This window comes from Syngnathus floridae, chromosome 6, assembly GCF_059516105.1.
Source record: "Syngnathus floridae isolate MCC-2025c chromosome 6, RoL_Sflo_1.0, whole genome shotgun sequence".
Taxonomy (NCBI): domain Eukaryota; kingdom Metazoa; phylum Chordata; class Actinopteri; order Syngnathiformes; family Syngnathidae; genus Syngnathus; species Syngnathus floridae.
Window position 1 is genome coordinate 14741724 of NC_142418.1, and position 6226 is coordinate 14747949.

The 6226-nt window shown below is 42.1% G+C and overlaps 1 protein-coding gene across 8 annotated transcripts in view; it reads right to left on the bottom strand.

The window, feature by feature from the left end:
- The window catches only part of LOC148396769 (uncharacterized), a 35202-nt gene that overhangs the window by 26090 nt on the left and 2886 nt on the right, over nt 1-6226 (bottom strand). The window lies entirely within an intron of this gene.

Below are 6226 nucleotides of genomic sequence, written 5' to 3' on the forward strand. Positions count from 1 at the left end.
ATATTTGCGTGTCTAAAAAGTTGCTGTCTGTATATGAAAATAATCTACCTATTGATTCCTAACCCTATAAATTCTCTGCAATTGTTTGCTTTTTTTTTTTTTTTACAACCAATTAAGACATAGCAAGTTGCTTATGTAACATTTAAGCCGGGCATCAGATGCGCAATAAGAAAACAAATTTGGTCAAGATGTGAAACCAATGCCATATTGTAGATTAAAGGGTCAATATTTGCCATTCTTTACAACATTTTGAGCAGCAACTCAGGATATGAGGAGACCTTTATCAAAAAAGTGCGAACAAACAATGTCAACAGACACTGATTGGATCTCGACAGGGTTGACCGGCGGGTCAGCGGTCACAGTGTACTGTATGCGCGACAGCCGTGTCGTGTTTGATGAGCAGTAAAAATGTGCCCTCAATTAAAATCCAATCAAGACCGTGAAGCATATTGCCGTATAGCGGAAAATGAGAACAGTCCGTCTTATCTTGTCCAATGCTTACGTCGTCGTGTATCTGTGTCAAGTCCTTATTTACTGACCTGTTTTATTCAAACGCAGCAGCAAGCCAAGCTCATTAATGATCTGATGCAAGAGCTGCATCAAAAGATATATAGTGGCCATTAACTCAACAATATGTTTATTGTGCTTGTACTTTTGAAGTGAGGCAGATTTAGTCTGGCCTCACTGACGGTTCAAAGCAGATCGTTAATACTTAAAAAACAAACAGACATCTGTATTTTTAATGCCACCCGCATTACCGTAAAAAAGTCATTTCTGTATTTAAAACAACTACATAAAAAGTGTCGCCAACTAGTGGCCTGGCATGCACATTACATTATCCGTTTATTTTGGCGAGCCACGGGAAAGTTTTAGCGCCATTGTCACACAAGAGGAAGAATGAAAGTTGAATGCAAGCCTGTCCCTAATATTTTGATAACCTCATTGCAAAAGTACTCCACGAGTGTATTTTTTGGACTGAGTGTCTCGTTCTCCGTGTCGTGTGCCAGGTGCTCCACGTCGGGAATGTCAGAACAAACATGATAAGTGGTCGTGAGAGGAAACCCGGCTGGGCCCGGAATAGGAGCGACTTGATTGGACCTTTGTTGCGAGCCGCCGCCTGTGGCCGCGCGATAGCCGAGGGGACAGATTAGCCCCCCGTGTGGAATTGTTTGATAAGTGACTTTGGCACGCTCACATGCAGTTTGGACATCATTGACTGGACTTGGATAGACTGACGCTGGTTTCATTTCCAGTTGATGACAGCCCGTGGGAGGGATAATTAGGAATAACAGTGATAATTATGATTAATGTGACATTTTGCCCTCATGGTGACACGACCATGAAGGATTTGCCCACAGAGAAAGAATTGGATTTATATTTCATTATGTTATTTATTACAAGATAACATAGTTCAATGTTCCTTGAGTCAAGAGGCTATTGTTGTATACTGTATTTTGCATCTCTGAAGTCTACAACTAAAACGCGGTATTTTTAAAGTACTATTTTCAAATTGCCACCGCCGCCGGTTGTGATGAGAGGCTGCAAAGTGGCCACGGCTTGCCGTGCGCTGATAAGCGGCAATTTGCTATTAAGCCGCCGGCCTCACCTGGAAAAATCACTTCCACTTGCAGAAACTCGCAATCTTGTTCTTTGGGAAGAATCAATTCTGCATGATTACAAAATGCCTGGCAGTAAATAAGGAAGCAGAATGATTTGGCCGACATGCGTTTTAAGTTAATAGCACAAAACAATCAATGCCAATTACAATGATCAAAATGAGATTACTGTTGTTACATTCAACTAAACAGTAATTGTTTTCATCTTAATTCGACTTAAAAACCGAAATAGGTTTCGTAAGGTCTTACGTTTTCCTTCCCAGCTTCGACAAAACTTTATGTAGGTGTAAATTAGAGCATTGATTTCTTTGCTCTTGAGGAAAGCACATTCTCTTCCTTGCGTCAACATACGTTTGCTCTGGCGCTTCCGCTACGCAAATGAAGGTCTCATTGTCCCTTTGGAGGGAGAAGCTTTGAAGCTAAATTAAAAAAAAAAAAAAAAAAAAAAATCAAATGGCTGCGGCCATTTTAAAGCCATCGAGACAAGGGGGAAAAAAAAAACATCTCAGGGTAAATTATTCTTAAAAGCAATGAGTTCAGCAACATCAGAGCATCTTTTCATCATTTGCTTTTGCTTTCATGTGAATGTTACAAGCCTGGACGCTTATCTTGGGATGCATAAAATAAAATCCATAGTGTTAAGCCATGGGGGGGGGAAGCAGGAAGTGACATCACTCATCCATCACAACCTTCTTAATATCGTTTTTTCCTAATCGTCAAGTGCGAGCCAATAACATCCTTCCGCCCGGGGGCGAGCCTTATTGCTCCCGTCTTACATGTTCATCTGGCGAGACGGCAAAATGGATGTGTATCAATAACTGCGATGATTTGATTACGCAACGTCAGCAAGCATCAGTCACTCGGAATGAGAGCAGCGGCTTTTGATGCGCTCTGCGGGGAGTTTGCTTTTGCGGGTTCTGGGAAGATTTTTGGTGTGGGAATGGTCTTGCCAATTTATCCAGAGGATAATCATTACTCATGTGAGAAGGCCCGCCGGCTCGCCAGCGCCGCTCTGGTTGATCCCAAAGGTGTTCAAAGGGGTCAAGTTCTTCCCTCAACCAAGGATTTCTTTTTTTGCCCTGGGAGGAGCCAAGGGGAAATTCCCCGCATTATTCCCACAAAAAAAATGAAAGGGGGCCGGCCATGTTGTGACCTTTCACCTTTCGAAAGGCTCCGGCTCTCACCTGCAACTCGAAGCAAAACGAATGGAAGCGAGACGGACGGCGATTCCATCGACTTTGTTGAGAAAAAGTTCAAAATGAAAACCTTGAGCGGCCATATTTGCACATCCGTATTTTTGTCCAGGCTGAGTCACGTTCATTAGCGACGGTTCGCTCAAACGAGGGTCCGCTGGAAGGAGAGTCGGATTCTTTTACATTTGATCATTTGACTCATTTGTAACCCGAGTGACGCCAGCTGCGGCCTCTCGCCGATTCATTTCTGACTTTGTGACGAGTTGTTTTAATTTGCCTACTGACATTCCCGTCGTGTTTCCATTAAGCTGCCGTGATTGCGAAGATGTTTCAAGTTTTCAGACGTCGAACGTAACCTTGCGTCGTTCGGCTTCAACTAATGGGCATCCTTTTCGCAAGTGCTCCCTTAACCCCAGTCTTTAGATTATTCAAACAAAAAAGTTGCCCGGATTAAACTTTTCAGACCCGGTTGAGCCCTTTACAGGTGAACTTGAGCTTCTCCAAACTTTTTAATGTCTTTGAAAACTGCTCAAGACCAAATTTATTAGAGCTTGCTGCCATAAGGAAAAAGTCAATTAATAAGAAACTAATGATCCAGATGACAATCAAAGTTGACGGTTGAACAGATGCAGTGAAGTTAAACTGTACGGACGCACTCAAATGCCTCATTACAACTAAAAAAAAAGGTCATCGGGTTTTGTGTCGGAGTAGAATGGCCCAGCGAGCGATGGGCGAGAACGTTCCTCGCCCCGCCGTTTCAAATCACATTCAATTTGTTGGACAATTGTTATTTTTGGAGATACTAACAAAATATGCGTCCTTTTATCTCTATTCGCTCCGTCTGATCAACAGCTGTGATGGCGCTCAGAAAAAAAAAATACTCGGGTGATTCTGTGGTTGAGCTTGTGGCCACTTTGCAGCGATGCAAATGTCGGTCAGCCCTCGTCCTCCATTTATGGGGTTGGAAAGTATTTGATCACATTTGTGCTTGTTCCAAATTGGACCCTCAATGTGAAGCAGTAGAACCGCGAAAAAGGAAAATAAGGATAATAATGATGTCATCAAATATCAGTGTGTAAATTGTATGACGCTAAAATAGCATTTGTGCAGGCTCAGAAATGGTTCATATATAAAAGTCGCACTTGATATTTTTTTTTTTCCTTTTGCACTCGTATGGCAAAAAAAAAAATGCAGTTGGCTGGCAACCAGTTTATTTTGAATTGACTCCCAAAAATGTTGTGATCAAACATTGCTTCAGGAGTGACAGTGACCTTTAAGTGCATCATGGCAAAAGTTTCAACCAGGCTGTAATAGTGGCATTATGAGTTTGATCCAGTTGCGGCATCAGCCCTCAAACCACAATTTGTCGAACAAACGTAATACACTGCGCTTGTCCAGAGTGCCATTGCCACCCGCGGAGCTGAAAAAAAAAAATCAATGTCTGGTTCTGTCTGCGGGACCGCACACGAGCAGGAGACAAAATTAAATTAATGCTCCTGTAGAATGTGAAAATTCACTTGGGGTCAGATTTCATTTTCTGTCTGGCTTTCTTTTTTTTTTTTTTTCAACCGGCACATGTACACATTGAACGCGTGGTGTTGGACCGCCATTAAAATGCATGAGGTGTCGAAAGAACATCGCGGCCTCCGTCTGGCGCGCTTTATTAACCACGGCCACATTCCTTTGATGCATGACATTTTATATGCATTTGACATTAAGCGTACATGGCATTCTTACACGGACGGTTCATTTCAAGTCCAAGTAGTGCAACCGAGCCATGTTTGGTAAGAGTCATAACGACAAGTATACATTTACCCGGTGCATATGTGGTATATTTGGAGTCTGTAGTGCAAATAGACAAAATAAACTCTTGGGCAAAATATGGGGGCCAAAAAAATTAAATAAAAACATTGGAATTTTTGTTATTTTCATTGTCATGCCTGACTTTAAAAAAAATAAAAAAAATAGAGAAATATATTTTAAAAAATACTGGAATTTTTGGTATTTACATTTTCATGCCTTGCTTTAAAATATGTATATATAAATAGCATAAATAAACAAATGTATAAAATAAACAAATTAAATATAGAAATATACAATGTAAATAATTATATAGATGATGTAAAATATATTTCAGATTCCACTGCATAAACAAAAAATGACCATGCATTTAATTAAAGATGGAGGTGGGAGAACAAGAAAATGAAAACTTCAAATTGTTTTGTCCTTTATGCTTTCTGTGACATCATATGGACAAAAAGCAAGCAGTATTAGCGAGTATTAGCCGCCGTTGGAGCATGAAAAGAAGGTAACCCTAATGGAAATAAATGGGACCGACTTCTCTAGCTCTGGGAGACACCACAAGCGTCGCCGTGCTTCTGGGTCAACTTGACGATGTCGCGCAAAGTCTTTACATCGTGCGGCCAAACGAGAATAATCCAGGCAACAGTTTAAATTAGATCTCCGAGAACCTCCTGGAGTGACGGCCTCCATAAACAAGAGATGATGAGCTCGGGGTGACCTCTCCACTTGAGTCCCGGACGGGAAGGGGGACACACAAACACACACTCGTAGGATCGGCGGTGCAACCGTTGCCAAAGGCTTCAAAAATAGTTTCTTTGCTGAGCTCCCGGTGTGCGGCGGACACACTCGAGATCATTGCGGAAACGCTACTGAGTCATTTCAACTTTCCGGCGAGAAATTTTAAGGGAAGTGCGGGCCAAAGGAAGGGCGAGGGGCCTCCCCAGGGTCTCCGCTTTGGACTGTTTGCTGAAGGAACCTTCGGAAATGAAGGAGGATATCTGCACAAATGAAGGTCCACTATCAGCGCGTGGATCGTAGAAATTGACCCACTGAGTATGAGATTGGACCAACTCCATTTTGCAGGGCAAATATTTCAGATTTTTTTGGGGCTCAGCAGTAAAACAGTCGCCATACCATTTTCTACTTTCCCATTATCAAGGGGTTTGGCGCCATCTTGTGGCATGTTATGGCATTAAAGATGATGAAACTGCAAATAGACAACTTTAAAGTTAATCTTGGACATGCCAACAGTGCTGAAATGAGTCGAAATTAAACTTCATGTTTTGCCGAGCCGAAAAACTCCAAAGGGAAGCCTCACGTGCGAATTTTTCCGTTCGCATTCCATAGACAACTGCGCTCAATCCGTTCGTTAGCCGACTCCAAATAAGAAACACACAAGAGACATAAATCCGTCCTATGTGAGAGATAAGCCCGAGCGTCCAGCTGTGGAAATCTTCCCTTGCAGCACAAACAACATTCCATTTTGTCAGTCCGCCGCAAGACTCGCGTGACACTTGAAGTAACACGTGGTTCTTAATAACCATTCGCTCTTTGTGATTTTTTTTTTGTTTTGTTTTGGCTCTCATATCCTTGCGGGAGAATTGCGACATGTGC